At 46.2% G+C, this 27014-nt stretch overlaps 1 pseudogene; it reads left to right on the top strand.

Moving 5' to 3' along the window:
* The first annotated feature begins 1315 nt into the window (after positions 1-1315).
* Positions 1316-27014, top strand: part of LOC118379294 (secretion-regulating guanine nucleotide exchange factor-like) — a 46797-nt pseudogene continuing 21098 nt past the window's right edge.

Below are 27014 nucleotides of genomic sequence, written 5' to 3'. Positions count from 1 at the left end.
CTCTTCCTCCTCCACCTCCTCTTCCACTTTCGCCTCATCCAGCTCCTCCTCCACTTCCAGCTCCTCCTCCACCTCAACCATGTCCTCCTCCTCCACTTCCTCTTCCTCATCCTCCACCTCCACCCCTCCTCCTTCCATTCCTCCTCCTCCTCCTCCACCTCCCTTACTTCTTCCACACACACACACATTCTCACATTCTCACTGTCTGTTCTTCCTCCCGGGGAAGGACTGCCCGTTCCATGATCTCGCCATCACGGTTGACAACTCCATTGTGTCCTCCTCCCAGAGCGCTAAGAACCTTGGCGTGATCCTGGACAACACCCTGTCGTCCTCAACTAACATCAAGGCGGTGGCCCGTTCCTGTAGGTTCATGCTCTACAACATCCGCAGAGTACGACCCTGCCTCACACAGGAAGCGGCGCAGGTCCTAATCCAGGCACTTGTCATCTCCCGTCTGGATTACTGCAACTCGCTGTTGGCTGGGCTCCCTGCCTGTGCCATTAAACCCCTACAACTCATCCAGAACGCCGCAGCCCGTCTGGTGTTCAACCTTCCCAAGTTTTCTCACATCACCCCGCTCCTCCGCTCTCTCCACTGGCTTCCAGTTGAAGCTCGCATCCGCTACAAGACCATGGTGCTTGCCTACGGAGCTGTGAGGGGAACGGCACCTCAGTACCTCCTGGCTCTGATCAGGCCCTACACCCAAACAAGGGCACTGCGTTCATCCACCTCTGGCCTGCTCGCCTCCCTACCACTGAGGAAGTACAGTTCCCGCTCAGCCCAGTCAAAACTGTTCGCTGCTCTGGCCCCCCAATGGTGGAACAAACTCCCTCACGACGCCAGGACAGCGGAGTCAATCACCACCTTCCGGAGACACCTGAAACCCCACCTCTTTAAGGAATACCTAGGATAGGATAAAGTAATCCTTCTCACCCCCCCCCCCCTTAAAAGATTTAGATGCACTATTGTAAAGTGGCTGTTCCACTGGATGTCATAAGGTGAATGCACCAATTTGTAAGTCGCTCTGGATAAGAGCGTCTGCTAAATGACTTAAATGTAAATGTTAAATATAATACGCCACGCCTCTTTCTGGGTCGTAACTAGTTACCACAGCCACAAAGTCGTAATTACGTCTGAACCACGCTTATTTCCACCATTTATCTTCTTAAAATCTGATTTTAAACCTAATCCTAACCGTATGTCTAACCCGAATGAAGAGCAAAAAACACATGTTTGTTTTCATGAATTTTTAGGACAACCATTTCGACTTTGTCGCTGTGGTAACTGGTGACCACCCTCTTTCGCCACACTCAACATGGTGGAAAACCACGGACGTATGTAAACAAACTACTTTACAGCACCTACGATCTACTGTCGTAAATTGCATTTGGCATCCCCATGCTATGGATACAAGCTTGCTGACAGAATTATGTGTCTACACGTGGGTAAGTTTCTTTATCAACCAATGTTTTTTTGTATGTATCATGACACTCGTATTTAGCTAATAAGATCCAGTTTGTTTGTGATACTAACGTTAGCTAGCTACGTTTTGTCAAGCACACTCGTTTCAAGAACGCTAGCTACCAAAACTCATGTTAGCGCCAGTTAGCTAACGTTAACTAACTTGAATTATCTAACTAGTGAAAGTGAACTAGAGTAGTACAATCTCTCCGTCTCTGGCAGTTGTGTACCGGTGATTTACTGAAGCGATGTCATATGTTAAATATGAACACAGTAGCAACTGCATCTCAATTCGCACTGTCAATGCCTCCTGAAACATTACAGGGAACCAACAGCTATTGGCAGTTAGGACAGGGCCATGTTGAAGACCTGTCAGTGCCCAGGCTCGCTGATGGAGCCCTACAGATGGGGACGGTGCGCCAACTCAGTGGAGGTGGTGGGCATTCGGCTGTGATCTCTGGTGCGTGTGGCTCATGATGCCATTTTTGTTGTCATGAAGAAAGTTATCGAATATCTGCAAAGGGGTTGACTTTGTCTCCCTCTGCTGGACATATGGCTTCTAATTTTGGTGTGTCAATAAAGCTATGCGAATAACATTTTTCTGCGTGTGCATTACACAGTATATACAACTAATACGTTATTATCCTTCTCTTCTTCTACCTCCCTCATTCTCTTCCTCCTCAACCGCCTCTTCCACTTCCTCGTCCTCCTCCACGTCCCCTTCCTCCACCTCCTCTTCTTCCACCTCTTCCCCCACTGCCTCTTCCTCCTCCCTCCAGAGAAAGGAGATCTGCTGGTGTGTGGCCAGAACCACAGAGGTCAGCTGGGACTGGGTCACTGTTTAGAGGTCACCACCTTTCAACTCTGTCCTCTCATTGGTCAGAGGGTTGCACACGTGTCCTGTGGTTGGGATTTCACACTCGTCCTCACTGGTGAGTGGAAGAGAATGTACTGCTCATTCTCTCTGGGGAGAGAGGCAGAGAATGTACAGTAGCGAACTGGAGCAGCAGCTGAGTCAGGTCTCTGTGACAGTCATCACAACACCTTAGTTGTCAACCAGAGACCTGAATGTCTTGACATATATCTAGGTGTTCATGCTTGTCATTTTATATCATGTTTTGTTTCTCCTCTCTCAGATCATGGCCAGGTACTGACGTGTGGATCTAATGCATACGGCCAGTTAGGTGTCTCAGAGCCAATCCCTCATTCTGTGGTGCTGCTGCCCATTCAGTCTGTAAGGGAGCCAGTGATCAGAGTGGCAGCAGGACTCAGACATTCACTATCTGTCACTGGTAAGACATACCTGTCACTGATAAGACATACCTGTCACTGGTAAGACATACCTGTCACTGATAAGACATACCCGTCACTGATAAGACATACCCGTCACTGATAAGACATACCCGTCACTGATAAGACATACCTGTCACTGATAAGACATACCTGTCACTGATAAGACATACCTGTCACTGGTAAGACATACCTGTCACTGATAAGACATACCTGTCACTGATAAGACATACCTGTCACTGGTAAGACATACCTGTCACTGATAAGACATACCTGTCACTGGTAAGACATACCTGTCACTGATAAGACATACCTGTCACTGATAAGACATACCTGTCACTGATAAGACATACCTGTCACTGATAAGACATACCTGTCACTGATAAGACATACCTGTCACTGATAAGACATACCTGTCACTGGTAAGACATACCTGTCACTGGTAAGACATACCTGTCACTGGTAAGACATACCTGTCACTGGTAAGACATACCTGTCACTGATAAGACATACCTGTCACTGATAAGACATACCTGTCACTGGTAAGACATACCTGTCACTGGTAAGACATACCTGTCACTGGTAAGACATACCTGTTCACTGACTTCACAGCCACATTCATAAATATGTTATAATTCTGATTACAGATCCAATCTCTGAATTTAACTTTTACATTCACTCTGGTCTTCATTGCTGTGTGTGGTTCTGTGTAGTGTCCTCTCATTGCTGTACGTGGTTCTGTGTAGTGTGTCCTCATTGCTGTGTGTGGTTCTGTGTAGTGTGTCCTCATTGCTTAACGTGGTTCTGTGTAGTGTGTGTCCTCATTGCTGTGTGTGGTTCTGTGTAGTGTGTGTCCTCATTGCTGTGTGTGGTTCTGTGTAGTGTGTGTCCTCATTGCTGTGCGTGGTTCTGTGTCGTGTGTGTCCTCATTGCTGTACGTGGTTCTGTGTAGTGTGTGTCCTCATTGCTGTACGTGGTTCTGTGTAGTGTGTGTCCTCATTGCTTAACGTGGTTCTGTGTAGTGTGTCCTCATTGCTTAACGTGGTTCTGTGTAGTGTGTCCTCATTGCTGTGTGTGGTTCTGTGTAGTGTGTGTCCTCATTGCTTAACGTGGTTCTGTGTAGTGTGTGTCCTCATTGCTGTGTGTGGTTCTGTGTAGTGTGTGTCCTCATTGCTGTGCGTGGTTCTGTGTCGTGTGTGTCCTCATTGCTGTACGTGGTTCTGTGTAGTGTGTCCTCATTGCTTAACGTGGTTCTGTGTAGTGTGTCCTCATTGCTTAACGTGGTTCTGTGTAGTGTGTCCTCATTGCTGTGTGTGGTTCTGTGTCGTGTGTGTCCTCATTGCTGTACGTGGTTCTGTGTAGTGTGTGTCCTCATTGCTGTACGTGGTTCTGTGTAGTGTGTGTCCTCATTGCTGTGCGTGGTTCTGTGTCGTGTGTGTGCTATGTAAATAGTTCAGTCTTCTTCTCAGTCACTACAGAGCAGGTGGTTAATAGTGGTTAAGAACGTCAGGCCACTAACCGAAAGGTCTCTGGTTTGAGTCGCCGAGTCGGTGAGAAATCTGTCAGTCTTGAGCAAGGCACTTAAACCCTAATTGCTCCTGTAAGTCGCTCTGAATAAGAGTGTCTGCTCAATGACTCAAATGTAAATGTACTATTATCAATGCTTTCTTTCTTATGGGGCACAACAATCACCAATACGTCTTACTCTTTGTGCTGTTCTATCTCCAGCTACAGGTAGTGTTTACCAGTGGGGTATGGGTCTCTCTGGCCAGGCTAAGAGAGCTCTGAGTCCACAGCCTGTCCCAGAACACTTCACCTCCAAGGTACCTTGTCTGGTCCCAGGTCTGGAACAGGTGATTTCGCACAGTGTTGCTGCAGGCTCCGCCCACTCTGTGAGCCTTACTGGTGAGTGACTGTTATTGCTCTCCAGTCTGCTGTTCCGTTGTTCTGCTAGTCTCCAGTCTGCTGTTCCGTTGTTCTGCTAGTCTCCAGTCTGCTGTTCTGCTAGTCTCCAGTCTGCTGTTCTGTTGTTCTGCTAGTCTCCAGTCTGCTGTTCTGCTAGTCTCCAGTCTGCTGTTCTGCTAGTCTCCAGTCTGCTGTTCTGCTAGTCTCCAGTCTGCTGTTCTGCTAGTCTCCAGTCTGCTGTTCTGCTAGTCTCCAGTCTGCTGTTCTGTTGTTCTGCTAGTCTCCAGTCTGTTGTTCTGCTAGTCTCCAGTCTGCTGTTCTGCTAGTCTCCAGTCTGCTGTTCTGCTAGTCTCCAGTCTGCTGTTCTGCTAATCTCCAGTCTGCTGTTCTGCTAGTCTCCAGTCTGTTGTTCTGCTAGTCTCCAGTCTGCAGTTCTGCTAGTCTCCAGTCTGCTGTTCTGCTAGTCTCCAGTCTGCTGTTCTGCTAGTCTCCAGTCTGTTGTTCTGCTAGTATCCAGTCTGCTGTTCTGCTAGTCTCCAGTCTGTTGTTCTGCTAGTCTCCAGTCTGCTGTTCTGCTAGTCTCCAGTCTGCTGTTCTGCTAGTCTCCAGTCTGCTGTTCTGCTAGTCTCCAGTCTGCTGTTCTGCTAGTCTCCAGTCTGCTGTTCTGTTGTTCTGCTAGTCTCCAGTCTGCTGTTCTGCTAGTCTCCAGTCTGCTGTTCTGCTAGTCTCCAGTCTGCTGTTCTGCTAGTCTCCAGTCTGCTGTTCTGCTAGTCTCCAGTCTGCTGTTCTGCTAGTCTCCAGTCTGCTGTTCTGCTAGTCTCCAGTCTGCTGTTCTGCTAGTCTCCAGTCTGCTGTTCTGCTAGTCTCCAGTCTGCTGTTCTGCTAGTCTCCAGTCTGCTGTTCTGCTAGTCTCCAGTCTGCTGTTCTGCTAGTCTCAGTCTGCTGTTCTGCTAGTCTCCAGTCTGCTGTTCTGCTAGTCTCCAGTCTGCTGTTCTGTTGTTCTGCTAGTCTCAGTCTGCTGTTCTGCTAGTCTCCAGTCTGTTGTTCTGCTAGTCTCAGTCTGCTGTTCTGCTAGTCTCCAGTCTGCTGTTCTGCTAGTCTCCAGTCTGCTGTTCTGCTAGTCTCCAGTCTGCTGTTCTGCTAGTCTCCAGTCTGCTGTTCTGCTAGTCTCCAGTCTGCTGTTCTGCTAGTCTCCAGTCTGCTGTTCTGCTAGTCTCAGTCTGCTGTTCTGCTAGCCTCCAGTCTGCTGTTCTGCTAGTCTCCAGTCTGCTGTTCTGCTAGTCTCAGTCTGCTGTTCTGCTAGTCTCCAGTCTGCTGTTCTGCTAGTCTCAGTCTGCTGTTCTGCTAGTCTCCAGTCTGCTGTTCTGCTAGTCTCCAGTCTGCTGTTCTGCTAGTCTCCAGTCTGCTGTTCTGCTAGTCTCCAGTCTGCTGTTCTGCTAGTCTCAGTCTGCTGTTCTGCTAGTCTCCAGTCTGCTGTTCTGCTAGTCTCCAGTCTGCTGTTCTGCTAGTCTCCAGTCTGCTGTTCTGCTAGTCTCCAGTCTGCTGTTCTGCTAGTCTCCAGTCTGCTGTTCTGCTAGTCTCCAGTCTGCTGTTCTGCTAGTCTCCAGTCTGCTGTTCTGCTAGTCTCCAGTCTGCTGTTCTGCTAGTCTCAGTCTGCTGTTCTGCTAGTCTCCAGTCTGCTGTTCTGCTAGTCTCCAGTCTGCTGTTCTGCTAGTCTCCAGTCTGCTGTTCTGCTAGTCTCAGTCTGCTGTTCTGCTAGTCTCCAGTCTGCTGTTCTGCTAGTCTCCAGTCTGCTGTTCTGCTAGTCTCCAGTCTGCTGTTCTGCTAGTCTCAGTCTGCTGTTCTGCTAGTCTCAGTCTGCTGTTCTGCTAGTCTCCAGTCTGCTGTTCTGCTAGTCTCCAGTCTGCTGTTCTGCTAGTCTCCAGTCTGCTGTTCTGCTAGTCTCCAGTCTGCTGTTCTGCTAGTCTCCAGTCTGCTGTTCTGTTGTTCTGCTAGTCTCCAGTCTGCTGTTCTGCTAGTCTCCAGTCTGCTGTTCTGCTAGTCTCCAGTCTGCTGTTCTGCTAGTCTCCAGTCTGCTGTTCTGCTAGTCTCCAGTCTGCTGTTCTGCTAGTCTCCAGTCTGCTGTTCTGCTAGTCTCCAGTCTGCTGTTCTGCTAGTCTCCAGTCTGCTGTTCTGCTAGTCTCAGTCTGCTGTTCTGCTAGTCTCCAGTCTGCTGTTCTGCTAGCCTCCAGTCTGCTGTTCTGCTAGTCTCCAGTCTGCTGTTCTGCTAGTCTCCAGTCTGCTGTTCTGCTAGTCTCCAGTCTGCTGTTCTGCTAGTCTCCAGTCTGCTGTTCTGCTAGTCTCCAGTCTGCTGTTCTGCTAGTCTCAGTCTGCTGTTCTGCTAGTCTCCAGTCTGCTGTTCTGCTAGTCTCCAGTCTGCTGTTCTGCTAGTCTCCAGTCTGCTGTTCTGCTAGTCTCCAGTCTGCTGTTCTGCTAGTCTCCAGTCTGCTGTTCTGCTAGTCTCCAGTCTGCTGTTCTGCTAGTCTCCAGTCTGCTGTTCTGCTAGTCTCCAGTCTGCTGTTCTGCTAGTCTCCAGTCTGCTGTTCTGCTAGTCTCCAGTCTGCTGTTCTGCTAGTCTCCAGTCTGCTGTTCTGCTAGTCTCCAGTCTGCTGTTCTGCTAGTCTCCAGTCTGCTGTTCTGCTAGTCTCCAGTCTGCTGTTCTGCTAGTCTCAGTCTGCTGTTCTGCTAGCCTCCAGTCTGCTGTTCTGCTAGCCTCCAGTCTGCTGTTCTGCTAGCCTCCAGTCTGCTGTTCTGCTAGCCTCCAGTCTGCTGTTCTGCTAGCCTCCAGTCTGCTGTTCTGCTAGTCTCAGTCTGCTGTTCTGCTAGTCTCCAGTCTGCTGTTCTGCTAGTCTCCAGTCTGCTGTTCTGCTAGTCTCCAGTCTGCTGTTCTGCTAGTCTCCAGTCTGCTGTTCTGCTAGTCTCCAGTCTGCTGTTCTGCTAGTCTCCAGTCTGCTGTTCTGCTAGTCTCCAGTCTGCTGTTCTGCTAGTCTCCAGTCTGCTGTTCTGCTAGCCTCCAGTCTGCTGTTCTGCTAGCCTCCAGTCTGCTGTTCTGCTAGCCTCCAGTCTGCTGTTCTGCTAGTCTCCAGTCTGCTGTTCTGCTAGTCTCCAGTCTGCTGTTCTGCTAGTCTCCAGTCTGCTGTTCTGCTAGTCTCAGTCTGCTGTTCTGCTAGTCTCCAGTCTGCTGTTCTGCTAGTCTCCAGTCTGCTGTTCTGCTAGTCTCAGTCTGCTGTTCTGCTAGTCTCCAGTCTGCTGTTCTGCTAGTCTCCAGTCTGCTGTTCTGCTAGTCTCCAGTCTGCTGTTCTGCTAGTCTCCAGTCTGCTGTTCTGCTAGTCTCCAGTCTGCTGTTCTGCTAGTCTCCAGTCTGCTGTTCTGCTAGTCTCCAGTCTGCTGTTCTGCTAGTCTCCAGTCTGCTGTTCTGCTAGTCTCCAGTCTGCTGTTCTGCTAGTCTCCAGTCTGCTGTTCTGCTAGTTTCCAGTCTGCTGTTCTGCTAGTCTCCAGTCTGCTGTTCTGCTAGCCTCCAGTCTGCTGTTCTGCTAGCCTCCAGTCTGCTGTTCTGCTAGTCTCCAGTCTGCTGTTCTGCTAGTCTCCAGTCTGCTGTTCTGCTAGTCTCCAGTCTGCTGTTCTGCTAGTCTCAGTCTGCTGTTCTGCTAGTCTCCAGTCTGCTGTTCTGCTAGTCTCCAGTCTGCTGTTCTGCTAGTCTCCAGTCTGCTGTTCTGCTAGTCTCAGTCTGCTGTTCTGCTAGTCTCCAGTCTGCTGTTCTGCTAGTCTCCAGTCTGCTGTTCTGCTAGTCTCAGTCTGCTGTTCTGCTAGTCTCCAGTCTGCTGTTCTGCTAGTCTCCAGTCTGCTGTTCTGCTAGTCTCAGTCTGCTGTTCTGCTAGTCTCCAGTCTGCTGTTCTGCTAGTCTCCAGTCTGCTGTTCTGTTGTTCTGCTAGTCTCCAGTCTGCTGTTCTGCTAGTCTCCAGTCTGTTGTTCTGCTAGTCTCCAGTCTGCTGTTCTGCTAGTCTCCAGTCTGCTGTTCTGCTAGTCTCCAGTCTGCTGTTCTGCTAGTCTCCAGTCTGCTGTTCTGCTAGTCTCCAGTCTGCTGTTCTGCTAGTCTCAGTCTGCTGTTCTGCTAGTCTCCAGTCTGCTGTTCTGCTAGTCTCCAGTCTGCTGTTCTGCTAGTCTCCAGTCTGCTGTTCTGCTCGTCTCCAGTCTGCTGTTCTGCTCGTCTCCAGTCTGCTGTTCTGCTAGTCTCCAGTCTGCTGTTCTGCTAGTCTCCAGTCTGCTGTTCTGCTAGTCTCCAGTCTGCTGTTCTGCTAGTCTCCAGTCTGCTGTTCTGCTAGTCTCCAGTCTGCTGTTCTGCTAGTCTCCAGTCTGCTGTTCTGCTAGTCTCCAGTCTGCTGTTCTGCTAGTCTCAGTCTGCTGTTCTGCTAGTCTCCAGTCTGCTGTTCTGCTAGTCTCCAGTCTGCTGTTCTGCTGTTCTGCTAGTCTCCAGTCTGCTGTTCTGCTAGTCTCCAGTCTGTTGTTCTGCTAGTCTCAGTCTGCTGTTCTGCTAGTCTCCAGTCTGTTGTTCTGCTAGTCTCCAGTCTGCTGTTCTGCTAGTCTCCAGTCTGCTGTTCTGTTGTTCTGCTAGTCTCCAGTCTGCTGTTCTGCTAGTCTCCAGTCTGCTGTTCTGTTGTTCTGCTAGTCTCCAGTCTGCTGTTCTGCTAGTCTCCAGTCTGCTGTTCTGCTAGTCTCCAGTCTGCTGTTCTGTTGTTCTGCTAGTCTCCAGTCTGCTGTTCTGCTAGTCTCCAGTCTGCTGTTCTGCTAGTCTCCAGTCTGCTGTTCTGCTAGTCTCCAGTCTGCTGTTCTGCTAGTCTCCAGTCTGCTGTTACGTTGTTCTGCTAGTCTCCAGTCTGCTGTTCTGCTAGTCTCAGTCTGTTGTTCTGCTAGTCTCAGTCTGCTGTTCTGCTAGTCTGCTGTTCTGCTAGTCTGCTAGTCTCCAGTCTGCTGTTCTGCTGGTCTCCATGTCTGCCAGTCTCTAGTCTGCTATTCTGCTAGTCTCAGTCTGCTATTCTGCTGTTCTGCTGGTCTCCATGTCTGCTAGTCTCCAGTCTGCTGGTCTCCATGTCTGCTAGTCTCCAGTCTGTTGTTCTGCTAGTCTCAGTCTGTTGTTCTGCTAGTCTCCAGTCTGCTGGTCTCCATGTCTGCCAGTCTCTAGTCTGCTATTCTGCTAGTCTCCAGTCGGCTATTCTGCTAGTCTCCAGTCTGCTGGTCTCCATGTCTGCCAGTCTCTAGTCTGCTATTCTGCTAGTCTCCAGTCGGCTATTCTGCTAGTCTCCAGTCTGCTGGTCTCCATGTCTGCCAGTCTCTAGTCTGCTATTCTGCTAGTCTCCAGTCTGCTATTCTGCTGTTCTGCTGGTCTCCATGTCTGCTAGTCTCCAGTCTGCTGGTCTCCATGTCTGCTAGTCTCCAGTCTGTTGTTCTGCTAGTCTCCAGTCTGTTGTTCTGCTAGTCTCCAGTCTGCTGGTCTCCATGTCTGCCAGTCTCTAGTCTGCTATTCTGCTAGTCTCCAGTCGGCTATTCTGCTAGTCTCCAGTCTGCTGGTCTCCATGTCTGCCAGTCTCTAGTCTGCTATTCTGCTAGTCTCCAGTCGGCTATTCTGCTAGTCTCCAGTCTGCTGGTCTCCATGTCTGCCAGTCTCTAGTCTGCTATTCTGCTAGTCTCAGTCTGCTATTCTGCTGTTCTGCTGGTCTCCATGTCTGCTAGTCTCCAGTCTGCTGGTCTCCATGTCTGCTAGTCTCCAGTCTGTTGTTCTGCTAGTCTCCAGTCTGTTGTTCTGCTAGTCTCCAGTCTGCTGGTCTCCATGTCTGCCAGTCTCTAGTCTGCTATTCTGCTAGTCTCCAGTCTGCTGTTCTGCTAGTCTCCAGTCTGCTGTTACGTTGTTCTGCTAGTCTCCAGTCTGCTGTTCTGCTAGTCTCCAGTCTGTTGTTCTGCTAGTCTCCAGTCTGCTGTTCTGCTAGTCTGCTGTTCTGCTAGTCTGCTAGTCTCCAGTCTGCTGTTCTGCTGGTCTCCATGTCTGCCAGTCTCTAGTCTGCTATTCTGCTAGTCTCCAGTCTGCTATTCTGCTGTTCTGCTGGTCTCCATGTCTGCTAGTCTCCAGTCTGCTGGTCTCCATGTCTGCTAGTCTCCAGTCTGTTGTTCTGCTAGTCTCCAGTCTGTTGTTCTGCTAGTCTCCAGTCTGTTGTTCTGCTAGTCTCCAGTCTGCTGGTCTCCATGTCTGCCAGTCTCTAGTCTGCTATTCTGCTAGTCTCCAGTCGGCTATTCTGCTAGTCTCCAGTCTGCTGGTCTCCATGTCTGCCAGTCTCTAGTCTGCTATTCTGCTAGTCTCCAGTCGGCTATTCTGCTAGTCTCAGTCTGCTGGTCTCCATGTCTGCCAGTCTCTAGTCTGCTATTCTGCTAGTCTCCAGTCTGCTATTCTGCTGTTCTGCTGGTCTCCATGTCTGCTAGTCTCCAGTCTGCTGGTCTCCATGTCTGCCAGTCTCTAGTCTGCTATTCTGCTAGTCTCCAGTCGGCTATTCTGACTTGAGATCCACGTGCTTTACTTGAATGAATGATTTAAGAGAGTGTGAATTGCGTCCACAGAAAAGCATTTTACCTCAGAACAACAGAGACCATTTGATGCTTGTGTGTTTTTCTTTATTATGTAGTAGAGCAGAGTCCCAAACTTCTTTTTTTTTTTTAATTCAAAACTCAGTCCGACCTTCAACTTCCTCTTCAAAGTTGTATAATAGTAGAAAGCACAAGGTGTGATATCTAAATTGGTTATATCATCATCATCATCATCATCATCATCAGTTAGTCATTACAGACCTTACAGAGATATTTATAACTAGTCAGAAATGTCCAGATCAACTCGTCCCATGTCAACTAACGTTTTTTTTAAGCCAATAGATTTCGTTGTAACTCTTGAGTCACTCAAATATCACATGAATACACATTAGACATGGAAAAATGTGTAGAATTGCAAGCAAATTATCTTTTAAAAACTGCAACATGTTCTCGACGACCCCATGACAACATGTGTAGAATCGCAGGAAATACTGTAAACTTTAAACCTGACAGTTTGTGTCATGAACAGGGCTAGTCCCTATAGAAATAGACATGGTGGCAGGTTGTGTGTGTGTTATATTACTCACTGTGAAAATGAATCAGCATTTACCCACCTCTTTCTACCACGACATCACTGGTTTACATACATTCTCCATTGATTTACACTTTCCCTGGTGATGGTCTTCATGCTTGCATTCATCTTGGCACGTTTGTCTGTGTCTCAGTGTTGTATTATAGCAGGGGTGGTGTGTTATAGCAGGGGTGGTGTGTTATAGCAGGGGGTGGTGTGTTATAGCAGGGGTGGTGTGTTATAGCAGGGGTGGTGTGTTATAGCAGGGGTGGTGTGTTATAGCAGGGGTGGTGTGTTATAGCAGGGGGTGGTGTGTTATAGCAGGGGTGGTGTGTTATAGCAGGGGGTGGTGTGTTATAGCAGGGGGTGGTGTGTTATAGCAGGGGGTGGTGTGTTATAGCAGGGGTGGTGTGTTATAGCAGGGGGTGGTGTGTTATAGCAGGGGGTGGTGTGTTATAGCAGGGGGTGGTGTGTTATAGCAGGGGTGGTGTGTTATAGCAGGGGGTGGTGTGTTATAGCAGGGGTGGTGTGTTATAGCAGGGGTGGTGTGTTATAGCAGGGGTGGTGTGTTATAGCAGGGGTGGTGTGTTATAGCAGGGGGTGGTGTGTTATAGCAGGGGTGGTGTGTTATAGCAGGGGTGGTGTGTTATAGCAGGGGTGGTGTGTTATAGCAGGGGTGGTGTGTTATAGCAGGGGTGGTGTGTTATAGCAGGGGGTGGTGTGTTATAGCAGGGGGTGGTGTGTTGTAGCAGGGGTGGTGTGTTGTAGCAGGGGTGGTGTGTTATAGCAGGGGTCGTGTGTTGTGTTATAGCAGGGGTCGTGTGTTGTGTTATAGCAGGGGTCGTGTGTTGTGTTATAGCAGGGGTCGTGTGTTGTGTTATAGCAGGGGCTCGTGTGTTGTGTTATAGCAGGGGCTCGTGTGTTGTGTTATAGCAGGGGCTCGTGTGTTGTGTTATAGCAGGGGCTCGTGTGTTGTGTTATAGCAGGGGCTCGTGTGTTGTGTTATAGCAGGGGCTCGTGTGTTGTGTTATAGCAGGGGCTCGTGTGTTGTGTTATAGCAGGGGCTCGTGTGTTGTGTTATAGCAGGGGCTCGTGTGTTGTGTTATAGCAGGGGCTCGTGTGTTGTGTTATAGCAGGGGCTCGTGTGTTGTGTTATAGCAGGGGCTCGTGTGTTGTGTTATAGCAGGGGCTCGTGTGTTGTGTTATAGCAGGGGCTCGTGTGTTGTGTTATAGCAGGGGGTCGTGTGTTGTGTTATAGCAGGGGGTCGTGTGTTGTGTTATATAGCAGGGGGTCGTGTGTTGTGTTATATAGCAGGGGGTCGTGTGTTGTGTTATATAGCAGGGGGTCGTGTGTTGTGTTATAGCAGGGGGTCGTGTGTTGTGTTATAGCAGGGGGTCGTGTGTTGTGTTATAGCAGGGGGTCGTGTGTTGTGTTATAGCAGGGGTCGTGTGTTGTGTTATAGCAGGGGTCGTGTGTTGTGTTATAGCAGGGGGTCGTGTGTTGTGTTATAGCAGGGGTCGTGTGTTGTGTTATAGCAGGGGGTCGTGTGTTGTGTTATAGCAGGGGGTCGTGTGTTGTGTTATAGCAGGGGGTCGTGTGTTGTGTTATAGCAGGGGGTCGTGTGTTGTGTTATAGCAGGGGGTCGTGTGTTGTGTTATAGCAGGGGGTCGTGTGTTGTGTTATAGCAGGGGGTCGTGTGTTGTGTTATAGCAGGGGGTCGTGTGTTGTGTTATATAGCAGGGGGTCGTGTGTTGTGTTATATAGCAGGGGGTCGTGTGTTGTGTTATAGCAGGGGGTCGTGTGTTGTGTTATAGCAGGGGGTCGTGTGTTGTGTTATATAGTCAGGGGTCGTGTGTTGTGTTATATAGTCAGGGGTCGTGTGTTGTGTTATATAGTCAGGGGGTCGTGTGTTGTGTTATAGCAGGGGGTCGTGTGTTGTGTTATAGCAGGGGTCGTGTGTTGTGTTATAGCAGGGGGTCGTGTGTTGTGTTATAGCAGGGGGTCGTGTGTTGTGTTATAGCAGGGGGTCGTGTGTTGTGTTATAGCAGGGGGTCGTGTGTTGTGTTATAGCAGGGGGTCGTGTGTTGTGTTATAGCAGGGGGTCGTGTGTTGTGTTATAGCAGGGGGTCATGTGTTGTGTTATAGCAGGGGGTCATGTGTTGTGTTATAGCAGGGGGTCGTGTGTTGTATTATAGCAGGGGGTCGTGTGTTGTGTTATAGCAGGGGGTCGTGTGTTGTATTATAGCAGGGGGTCGTGTGTTGTGTTATAGCAGGGGGTCGTGTGTTGTATTATAGCAGGGGGTCGTGTGTTGTGTTATAGCAGGGGGTCGTGTGTTGTGTTATAGCAGGGGGTCATGTGTTGTGTTATAGCAGGGGGTCATGTGTTGTGTTATAGCAGGGGGTCGTGTCTAGGATAGTGAGTAACACCAGTCTATCTGTATTCTGTTCTAGCTGAGGGAGATGTGTTCCTGTGGGGCAGTAATAAGCACGGCCAGCTGAGCAGTAGCAGTACAGACTCCTTCCTACCCAGACCTGTCCTCCTAGACCGCTCACCACTGGGTGGAGAGAAGGTTTCCCACGTTCACAGTGGCTGGACACCTGGTGGCCCAAACAGGTGAGAGAGAGAGACACAAAGACCTGTTTTTAGTCGGGAGAAAATGTTTTGGAATGGGCAGGGACTACCTGAACGTGTCTAATAAGAAGAGATTGTTTTCAGTAGCAAAATTGTTCAAATCGATGTGTCTTATGGAACCTTTTTTGGGGGCATCGACTCTTAACTAGAGAGTTTAAATATCAGTATCAATGGTGCTGTGGATGATACTGTTGAAAGGGGCAACAGGTCCTGAAGCCTGAAGGTATGATACATTATAAATGGGCTATAATGCATCGTAAGACACAATATGACCGTGTTAGTGTCTACTGTCTATATATATATATATATATATATATATATATATATATATATATATATATGCCATTTAGCAGACGCTTTTATCCAAAGCGACTTACAGTCATGTGTGCATACATTCTACGTATGGGTGGTCCCGGGAATCGAACCCACTACCCTGGCGTTACAAGCGCCATGCTCTACCAACTGAGCTACAGTATACAGTATGACCCTGTTAGTGTCTATATACAGTAGGACCCTGTTAGTGTCTATATACAGTAGGACCCTGTTAGTGTCTATATACAGTATGACCCTGTTAGTGTCTATATACAGTAGGACCCTGTTAGTGTCTATATACAGTAGGACCCTGTTAGTGTCTATATACAGTATGACCCTGTTAGTGTCTATATACAGTAGGACCCTGTTAGTGTCTATATACAGTAGGACCCTGTTAGTGTCTATATACAGTAGGACCCTGTTAGTGTCTATATACAGTAGGACCCTGTTAGTGTCTATATACAGTAGGACCCTGTTAGTGTCTATATACAGTAGGACCCTGTTAGTGTCTATATACAGTAGGACCCTGTTAGTGTCTATATACAGTAGGACCCTGTTAGTGTCTATATACAGTAGGACCCTGTTAGTGTCTATATACAGTAGGACCCTGTTAGTGTCTATATACAGTAGGACCCTGTTAGTGTCTATATACAGTAGGACCCTGTTAGTGTCTATATACAGTAGGACCCTGTTAGTGTCTATATACAGTAGGACCCTGTTAGTGTCTATATACAGTAGGACCCTGTTAGTGTCTATATACAGTAGGACCCTGTTAGTGTCTATATACAGTAGGACCCTGTTAGTGTCTATATACAGTAGGACCCTGTTAGTGTCTATATACAGTAGGACCCTGTTAGTGTCTATATACAGTAGGACCCTGTTAGTGTCTATATACAGTAGGACCCTGTTAGTGTCTATATACAGTAGGACCCTGTTAGTGTCTATATACAGTAGGACCCTGTTAGTGTCTATATACAGTAGGACCCTGTTAGTGTCTATATACAGTAGGACCCTGTTAGTGTCTATATACAGTAGGACCCTGTTAGTGTCTATATACAGTAGGACCCTGTTAGTGTCTATATACAGTAGGACCCTGTTAGTGTCTATATACAGTAGGACCCTGTTAGTGTCTATATACAGTAGGACCCTGTTAGTGTCTATATACAGTACGATCCTGTTAGTGTCTTACTACCAGTTTATAATGATCCGCAACTCTCTTCCAGAGAGCGGCCGTGTCTTCACTTGGGGCAGAGGCAATTATGGACAGCTGGGGAGGACAGAACTGACCAATCAGAGTACAGATCAGCAGTCAAGTAGTGCATTGAGAGGAGCTGCCAGCCAATGGACATGTGTCCCTGCAGAAGTCAAGATCCTCTGTGGAGCCTCACAGGTGAGACGGGTCACGGGCGTCTCGGGTCACGGGCGTCTTGGGTCGCGGGCGAGACGGGTCACGGGCGTCTCGGGTCACGGCGCGTCTCGGGTCACGGCGCGTCACGGGCGTCTCGGGTCACGGGCGTCTCGGGTCACGGCGCGTCTCGGGTCACGGGCGTCTCGGGTCACGGGCGTCTCGGGTCACGGGCGTCTGGGGTCACGGGCGTCTGGGGTCACGGGCGAGACTGGTCTCGGGTCACGGGCGTCTCGGGTCACGGGGGTCACGGGCGTCTCGGGTCACGGGCGAGACGGGTAACGGGCGTGTTTGCGACAGCAGTCGCGCTACAGAAATGAATGATCAATGATTTCACAAACCTCTTGAAGAGAACTTCGGCCCCAGTCCAGCAGCAGAGGGCAGCAGAAACTAAAACACGGAGTCCCTGGATATAAAGGTGGTTTTCCACAGAGTAAACGTCTTGATGCCAGGTTGTTGTACTGGTGCGTTGGTTGTTACCTTATTATATTATTGGTCAAATCTGGGAACACTGGACAGATTTATAGCGAATGAAAACACCCCAGAGACCCACACCTGTATCATCAGTCTTTTATTTAACTGGACAAGTTAGTTAAGAACAAATTCTTATTTACAATGACGGCCTACCAGGGAACTGTGGGTTAACTGCCTTGTTCAGGGGCAGAACGACAGATTTACACACTGTTGCTGACAGGGGTATAAAATCGAGCACACAGCCATGCAATCTCCATAGACAAACATTGGCAGTAAAATGGCCCTTACTGAAGTGCTCAGTGACTTTCAATGTGGCACCGTCATAGGATGCCACCATTCCAACAAGTAAGTTTGTTCAATTTCTGTCCTGCTAGAGCTGCCCTGGTCAACTGTAAGTGCTGATATTGTGAGGTGGAAATGTCTAGGAGCAACAACGGCTCAGTCGCGAAGTGGTAGGCCACACAAGCTTCACAGAACGGCCTACCGAGTTCCAAACTGCCTCTGGAAGCAACGTCAGCACATGAACTGTACGTCGGGAGCTTCATGGGTTTCCATGGCCGGGCAGCTGCACACAAGTCTAACTTCTCGATGCTCAATGCCAATCGCCGGCTGCAGTGTAAAGTACACCGACATTGGAGCAGTGGAAACGCGTTCTCTGGAGTGATGAATCGCGTTTCATCTGGCAGTCTGACGGACAAATCGGAATGTTGACTGTCCTTGGGGAGAGTGCGTTTCCTGTCTAGCCTACATGACCATGTGAAGAATAGACAGGTTGACATTCAACCAATTCATATGATGTAAAGACTTCATCAGATATTTAATTTCTCTCCACAGATTGCCTGTGGATCTGAACATAACCTTGCCATAGTAGGTATGTATTTATATATTGTTCAATGCAGTCATTGAAACTACAAATTATTTGTGGTGTTATTCTACTGTATTTGGCTATAAATAGACTTTCCACAAAATAATTGGATGATGAATGAATGTTAAAATGTACTCTGTCAACCCACTAAGAGGAAGCTAGGGGAGAGGAGGGGACAGGGGAGTTTGGAAAATGGGTCAGAAACTATTTTTAATTTTTTAAAAGCATGTTGTTTTCACTACACTAAGTGCAAGTGACTGAAATGGGACACGTCCCAAATGAGACACTATGCCCTATATAGTGCACTACTGTTGACCAGAGCCCTATGGATTGCAGCTGGCTCTTATGCGTGACTCATGTTTAGTTACTACAGTACACTGTGCTCTTACTTCCTGGTTTGGGGAACCAACCAGAATACAAAAATACATGCGAGGCTTAATGAGGCATTATGGGGAAAAATGAATATTTGATGGGGTTTTCCTCGCCTTCTTCTTCTTCTTCTTCAATAAGTGAAGGATTCTCCCGTCTAATGCATGACAAACCTCTGGGTGGAATGTTAAAATAATTAGTGGTTGAGGGGTAAGTCACATACAAATTGCCTGCTGGAGACTGAGCATCAATCCCTGCATCCTCCCCACTGTTTCTTCCACTACCTGTCTCCCCTTCCGATTTCCATTCTGCCTCAATACAATGTTAAATACCTTAAGAAATGTATTGAAATTTAAATAATTAGTTAGCTATGAAACCACCTTTTTTTTAATCCAAATGTTGGTGAGGTTAATTACAGTTGATGTGACACATGTCCAAATATGGAATGGAATTGATGGATAGAATTATATGCATAGAATTCAATAGACACGTTTGATTGGACAGTTCTTCCAGTGAAAGAGAGGAGGACCAAAATGCAGCGTGGTTATTTATAAACATCTTTAATAAAGATGAAAATACGAAACAATATACAAAACACAAGAAACGTGAAAAACCAGAGACAGGAACAATCACCCTCGAAAATACTCAAAGAATATGGCTGCCTAAATATGGCTCCCAATCAGAGACAACGATAAATCACCTGCCTCTGATTGAGAAACACTCTAGGCAACCATAGACTTACCTAGAATACTATACTGAACACAATCCCATAAACTACAAAACCCCAAGACAAAACAAACCACATAAATCACCCATGTCACACCCTGGCCTCACCAACATAATAAAGAGAACACAGAATACTATACTAAACACAATCCCATAAACTACAAAACCCCAAGACAAAGCCTCACCAACATAATAAAGAGAACACAGAATACTAAGACCAGGGCGTGACAGACATGACCTTTCTAAAGAATTAGTAAGAGAGAGAGAGAGAGAGAGATATAATGCTTTACAGTTTAACATCAGGGTGAGAGAGAGAGAGAGAGATATAATGCTTTACAGTTTAACATCAGGGTGAGAGAGAGATATATAATGCTTTACAGTTTAACATCAGGGTGAGAGGGAGAGATATATAATGCTTTACAGTTTAACATCAGGGTGAGAGAGAGAGATATATAATGCTTTACAGTTTAACATCAGGGTGAGAGAGAGAGATATAATGCTTTACAGTTTAACATCAGGGTGAGAGAGAGAGATATATAATGCTTTACAGTTTAACATCAGGGTGAGAGAGAGAGATATAATGCTTTACAGTTTAACATCAGGGTGAGAGAGAGAGATATATAATGCTTTACAGTTTAACATCAGGGTGAGAGAGAGAGAGATATAATGCTTTACAGTTTAACATCAGGGTGAGAGAGAGAGAGATATAATGCTTTACAGTTTAACATCAGGGTGAGAGAGAGAGATATAATGCTTTACAGTTTAACATCAGGGAGAGAGAGAGAGATATAATGCTTTACAGTTTAACATCAGGGTGAGAGAGAGATATATAATGCTTTACAGTTTAACATCAGGGAGAGAGAGATATATATATATATAATGCTTTACAGTTTAACATCAGGGTGAGAGAGAGATATATATATATAATGCTTTACAGTTTAACATCAGGGTGAGAGAGAGATATAATGCTTTACAGTTTAACATCAGGGAGAGAGAGATATATATAATGCTTTACAGTTTAACATCAGGGTGAGAGAGAGAGATATATAATGCTTTACAGTTTAACATCAGGGAGAGAGAGAGATATATAATGCTTTACAGTTTAACATCAGGGAGAGAGAGAGATATATAATGCTTTACAGTTTAACATCAGGGAGAGAGAGAGAGAGAGATATATAATGCTTTACAGTTTAACATCAGGGTGAGAGAGATATATATATAATGCTTTACAGTTTAACATCAGGGAGAGAGAGAGAGATATATAATGCTTTACAGTTTAACATCAGGGTGAGAGAGAGAGATATATATATGCTTTACAGTTTAACATCAGGGAGAGAGAGAGAGATATATAATGCTTTACAGTTTAACATCAGGGAGAGAGAGATATATATATAATGCTTTACAGTTTAACATCAGGGTGTGAGAGAGAGAGAGAGATATATAATGCTTTACAGTTTAACATCAGGGAGAGAGAGAGAGAGATATATATATGCTTTACAGTTTAACATCAGGGAGAGAGAGAGAGATATATATAATGCTTTACAGTTTAACATCAGGGAGAGAGAGAGATATATATATAAAGCTTTACAGTTTAACATCAGGGAGAGAGAGAGATATATATATAAAGCTTTACAGTTTAACATCAGGGAGAGAGAGATATATATATAAAGCTTTACAGTTTAACATCAGGGAGAGAGAGAGATATATATAAAGCTTTACAGTTTAACATCAGGGAGAGAGAGAGAGAGATATATATATAATGCTTTACAGTTTAACATCAGGGAGAGAGAGAGAGATATATAAAGCTTTACAGTTTAACATCAGGGAGAGAGAGAGAGAGATATATATATAATGCTTTACAGTTTAACATCAGGGAGAGAGAGAGATATATAATGCTTTACAGTTTAACATCAGGGAGAGAGAGAGAGAGATATATAATGCTTTACAGTTTAACATCAGGGAGAGAGAGAGAGAGATATAATGCTTTACAGTTTAACATCAGGGAGAGAGAGAGATATATAATGCTTTACAGTTTAACATCAGGGTGAGAGAGAGATATATAATGCTTTACAGTTTAACATCAGGGTGAAAGAGATATAATGCTTTACAGTTTAACATCAGGGTGAAAGAGATATAATGCTTTACAGTTTAACATCAGGGTGAGAGAGAGATATATATAATGCTTTACAGTTTAACATCAGGGAGAGAGAGAGAGATATATAATGCTTTACAGTTTAACATCAGGGTGAGAGAGAGAGATATATAATGCTTTACAGTTTAACATCAGGGTGAGAGAGATATAATGCTTTACAGTTTAACATCAGGGTGAGAGGGAGAGATATATAAAGCTTTACAGTTTAACATCAGGGTGAGAGAGAGAGATATATAATGCTTTACAGTTTAACATCAGGGTGAAAGAGATATAATGCTTTACAGTTTAACATCAGGGTGAGAGAGAGAGATATATAAAGCTTTACAGTTTAACATCAGGGTGAGAGAGAGAGATATAAAGCTTTACAGTTTAACATCAGGGTGAGAGAGAGAGAGATATAATGCTTTACAGTTTAACATCAGGGTGAGAGAGAGATATATAATGCTTTACAGTTTAACATCAGGGTGAGAGAGAGATATATAATGCTTTACAGTTTAACATCAGGGAGAGAGAGAGAGATATAATGCTTTACAGTTTAACATCAGGGAGAGAGAGAGATATAATGCTTTACAGTTTAACATCAGGGAGAGAGAGAGAGAGAGATATAATGCTTTACAGTTTAACATCAGGGAGAGAGAGAGAGATATAATGCTTTACAGTTTAACATCAGGGAGAGAGAGAGAGATATAATGCTTTACAGTTTAACATCAGGGTGAGAGAGAGAGATATATAATGCTTTACAGTTTAACATCAGGGTGAGAGAGAGAGATATATAATGCTTTACAGTTTAACATCAGGGTGAGAGAGAGAGAGATATATAATGCTTTACAGTTTAACATCAGGGTGAGAGAGAGAGAGATATAATGCTTTACAGTTTAACATCAGGGAGAGAGAGAGAGAGATATAATGCTTTACAGTTTAACATCAGGGAGAGAGAGAGATATAATGCTTTACAGTTTAACATCAGGGTGAGAGAGAGAGAGATATAATGCTTTACAGTTTAACATCAGGGAGAGAGAGAGAGAGAGATATAATGCTTTACAGTTTAACATCAGGGAGAGAGAGAGAGATATATAATGCTTTACAGTTTAACATCAGGGTGAGAGAGAGAGAGATATAATGCTTTACAGTTTAACATCAGGGTGAAATGTTAATTCTTTTGTTGAGGCTTGAGGCGAATTCAAGGGGTTTGGATTATAACTATGTCGCCCTGTAGGGATTATAGTCTTTGGCTACAGGAAGTAATTACTTATAGGGAAGACGAGTATCACTGACCGGGTCTAATCACTCACACACAGTATATGATAAGCAGAATATGTGTCACTGACCGGGTCTAATCACTCACACACAGTATATGATACTGAATATGTGTCACTGACACGGCTAATTAGCTGCTCTGTGTTAATGAGAAGAGTCAAACACAAGAACAATCACACAGAAGTTTTCACTTTAGACCAGAACCCTATAGAACCCTATTCCCTATATAGTGCACTACTTTAGACCAGAGCCCTATAGAACCCTATTCCCTATATAGTACACTACTTTAGACCAGAGCCCTATAGAACCCTATTCCCTATATAGTACACTACTTTAGACCAGAGCCCTATAGAACCCTATTCCCTATATAGTGCACTACTTTAGACCAGAACCCTATAGAACCCTATTCCCTATATAGTGCACTACTTTAGACCAGAACCCTATAGAACCCTATTCCCTATATAGTGCACTACTTTAGACCAGAACCCTATAGAACCCTATTCCCTATATAGTGCACTACTTTAGACCAGAACCCTATAGAACCCTATTCCCTATATAGTGCACTACTTTAGACCAGAACCCTATAGAACCCTATTCCCTATATAGTGCACTACTTTAGACCAGAACCCTATAGAACCCTATTCCCTATATAGTACACTACTTTAGACCAGAGCCCTATAGAACCCTATTCCCTATATAGTGCACTACTTTAGACCAGAGCCCTATAGAACCCTATTCCCTATATAGTGCACTACTTTAGACCAGAACCCTATAGAACCCTATTCCCTATATAGTGCACTACTTTAGACCAGAACCCTATAGAACCCTATTCCCTATATAGTGCACTACTTTAGACCAGAACCCTATAGAACCCTATTCCCTATATAGTGCACTACTTTAGACCAGAACCCTATAGAACCCTATTCCCTATATAGTGCACTACTTTAGACCAGAACCCTATAGAACCCTATTCCCTATATAGTACACTACTTTAGACCAGAGCCCTATAGAACCCTATTCCCTATATAGTGCACTACTTTAGACCAGAACCCTATAGAACCCTATTCCCTATATAGTGCACTACTTTAGACCAGAACCCTATAGAACCCTATTCCCTATATAGTGCACTACTTTAGACCAGAGCCCTATAGAACCCTATTCCCTATATTGTGCACTACTTTAGACCAAAGCCCTATAGAACCCTATTCCCTATATAGTGCACTACTTTAGAGCCCTGTTCCCTATATAGTACACTACTTTAGACCAGAACGCTATGGAACCCTATTCCCTATATAGTGCACTACTTTAGACCAGAACCCTATGGAACACTATTCCCTATATTGTGCACTACTTTAGACCAGAGCCCTCTAGAACCCTATTCCCTATATAGTGCACTACTTTAGACCAGAACCCTATGGAACACTATTCCCTATATTGTGCACTACTTTAGACCAAAGCCCTATAGAACCCTATTCCCTATATAGTGTACTACTTTAGACCAGAGCCCTATAGAACCCTATTCCCTATATTGTGCACTACTTTAGACCAGAGCCCTCTAGAACCCTATTCCCTATATAGTGCACTACTTTAGACCAGAACCCTATGGAACACTATTCCCTATATTGTGCACTACTTTAGACCAAAGCCCTATAGAACCCTATTCCCTATATAGTGTACTACTTTAGACCAGAGCCCTATAGAACCCTATTCCCTATAGTGTACTACTTTAGACCAGAGCCCTATAGAACCCTATTCCCTATATAGTGCACTACTTTAGACCAGAGCCCTATAGAACCCTATTCCCTATATTGTGCACTACTTTAGACCAGAGTCCCTATAGAACCCTATTCCCTATATAGTGCACTACTTTAGACCAGAGCCCTATAGAACCCTATTCCCTATATAGTGTACTACTTTAGACCAGAGCCCTATAGAACCCTATTCCCTATATAGTGCACTACTTTAGACCAGAGCCCTATAGAACCCTATTCCCTATATTGTGCACTACTTTAGACCAGAGTCCCTATAGAACCCTATTCCCTATATAGTGCACTACTTTAGACCAGAACCCTATGGAACCCTATTCCCTATATTGTGCACTACTTTAGACCAAAGCCCTATAGAACCCTATTCCCTATATAGTGCACTACTTTAGACCAGAGCCCTATAGAACCCTATTCCCTATATAGTGCACTACTTTAGACCAGAGCCCTATAGAACCCTATTCCATATATAGTGCACTACTTTAGACCAGAGCCCTATAGAACCCTATTCCCTATATAGTGCACTACTTTTGACCAGAGCCCTACTCCAAAGTAGTGTACTATATAGTACACAGAGTGCCATTTGGGACGCAGACCTGTACAGTGTGTGAATAGAGTTTGAGTAGAGTTTAAATACAGGCTGAATAGAGTTTGAGTAGAGTTTAAATACAGGCTGAGTAGAGTTTAAATACAGGCTGAGTTTAAATACAGGCTGAATAGAGTTTGAGCAGAGTTTAAATACAGGCTGAGTAGAGTTTAAATACAGGCTGAGTAGAGTTTAAATACAGGCTGAGTAGAGTTTAAATACAGGCTGAGTAGAGTTTGAGTAGAGTTTAAATACATTTTGAATAGAGTTTGTCGAATGTAAATAGATTGTTTACAGTAGAGCCTATTAAAGTGGAATTTACAGCATTTTAACTACTTTGCAGATATGCAACAGACAATCATAATAAGTTGGTTAAAGGTCAAATTCTCAGTTTATGCAACAACTTTATAAGAGGTTTTAATTATAAGTTATATTCGACTCACAATTCCGTTACGTGAAGTAAGGCATCGTTGGCCGAATAGATGGATGCAGTTCAATGCATTATAACTATAATTCACCAATAAATTTCTTGGTATTTCCCCCCAAAAGCTGATCACAAGTCAGTCATAATGTGACTAATAGGCTAACTTATTCATTTATGAAGCTATTTATGTAGCAAGCTAAAAACCAAACAAGCCTAACGTCAGCTAGCTAGCTAGCTGCTGGGAGGATGTCATGGCAACATTGAATCATTTTTTCAATGGCCACAGCTAGACGCAGGTGTTGTTTGGTTAGCAGGAAATGTAAATCGCTTTGCTAGCTAGTTATGCAGAACTTGAACGACTGTTATCCCATCTTGTGCAGTGGTGTAAAAATACTTCAAAGTACTACTTAAGTAGTGTTTTGGGGGTATCTGTACTTTACTATTTACTATTTATATGTTTGACAACTTTTAGTTTTACTTCACTACCCCCCCGCCCCCCGCGTACCCCCAAAAATGTACTTTTTACTCCATAAGATTTATGACACTCAAAAGTAGTCGTTACATTTTGAATGCTTAGCAGGACAAGAAAATGGTCCAATTCACACACTTCGATGTATCAAGAGAACTTCCCTGGTCATCCCTACTGCCTCTGACCTGGCATGTATCAAGAGAACTTCCCTGGTCATCCCTACTGCCTCCGACCTGGCATGTATCAAGAGAACCTCCCTGGTCATCCCTACTGCCTCCGACCTGGCATGTATCAAGAGAACTTCTCTGGTCATCCCTACTGCCTCCGACCTGGCATGTATCAAGAGAACTTCTCTGGTCATCCCTACTGCCTCCGACCTGGCATGTATTAAAGGCCGGCCTTTAAGCAAATACATACTCTTGATACATGCCAGGTCAGAGGCAGTAGGGATGACCAGAGAAGTTCTCTTGACACATGGCAACCCTCATCCCATCCCATCTATCTCTGCTGGCCACCCTCAGCCCCTCCCATCTATCTCTGCTGGCCACCCTCAGCCCCTCCCATCTATCTCTGCTGGCCACCCTCATCCCATCCCATCTATCTCTGCTGGCCACCCTCAGCCCATCCCATCTATCTCTGCTGGCCACCCTCAGCCCCTCCCATCTATCTTTGCTGGCCACCCTCAGCCCATCCCATCTATCTCTGCTGGCCACCCTCAGCCCATCCCATCTATCTCTGCTGGCCACCCTCAGCCCATCCCATCTATCTCTGCTGGCCACCCTCAGCCCATCCCATCTATCTCTGCTGGCCACCCTCAGCCCATCCCATCTATCTCTGCTGGCCACCCTCAGCCCATCCCATCTATCTCTGCTGGCCACCCTCAGCCCATCCATTCTATCTCTCCTGACCACCCTCGGCCCATCCCATCTATCTCTGCTGGCCACCCTCAGCCCATCCATTCTATCTCTCCTGGCCACCCCCAGCCCATCCCATCTATCTCTCCTGGCCACCCTCAGCCCATCCCATCTATCTCTGCTGGCCACCCTCAGCCCATCCCATCTATCTCTGCTGGCCACCCTCAGCCCATCCCATCTATCTCTGCTGGCCACCCTCAGCCCATCCCATCTATCTCTGCTGGCCACCCTCAGCCCATCCCATCTATCTCTGCTGGCCACCCTCAGCCCATCCCATCTATCTCTGCTGGCCACCCTCAGCCCATCCCATCTATCTCTGCTGGCCACCCTCAGCCCATCCCATCTATCTCTGCTGGCCACCCTCAGCCCATCCATTCTATCTCTCCTGACCACCCTCGGCCCATCCCATCTATCTCTGCTGGCCACCCTCAGCCCATCCATTCTATCTCTCCTGGCCACCCCCAGCCCATCCCATCTATCTCTCCTGGCCACCCCCAGCCCATCCCATCTATCTCTGCTGGCCACCCTCAGCCCATCCCATCTATCTCTGCTGGCCACCCTCAGCCCATCCCATCTATCTCTGCTGGCCACCCTCAGCCCCTCCCATCTATCTTTGCTGGCCACCCTCAGCCCATCCCATCTATCTCTGCTGGCCACCCTCAGCCCATCCCATCTATCTCTGCTGGCCACCCTCAGCCCATCCCATCTATCTCTGCTGGCCACCCTCAGCCCATCCCATCTATCTCTGCTGGCCACCCTCAGCCCATCCCATCTATCTCTGCTGGCCACCCTCAGCCCATCCCATCTATCTCTGCTGGCCACCCTCAGC

The sequence above is a fragment of the Oncorhynchus keta genome, unplaced genomic scaffold (assembly GCF_023373465.1).
Source record: "Oncorhynchus keta strain PuntledgeMale-10-30-2019 unplaced genomic scaffold, Oket_V2 Un_contig_15037_pilon_pilon, whole genome shotgun sequence".
Classification (NCBI taxonomy): Eukaryota; Metazoa; Chordata; class Actinopteri; order Salmoniformes; family Salmonidae; genus Oncorhynchus; species Oncorhynchus keta.
Note: the sequence above shows the minus strand (reverse complement) of the source record. Positions and strands in the feature narration are given on the sequence as shown.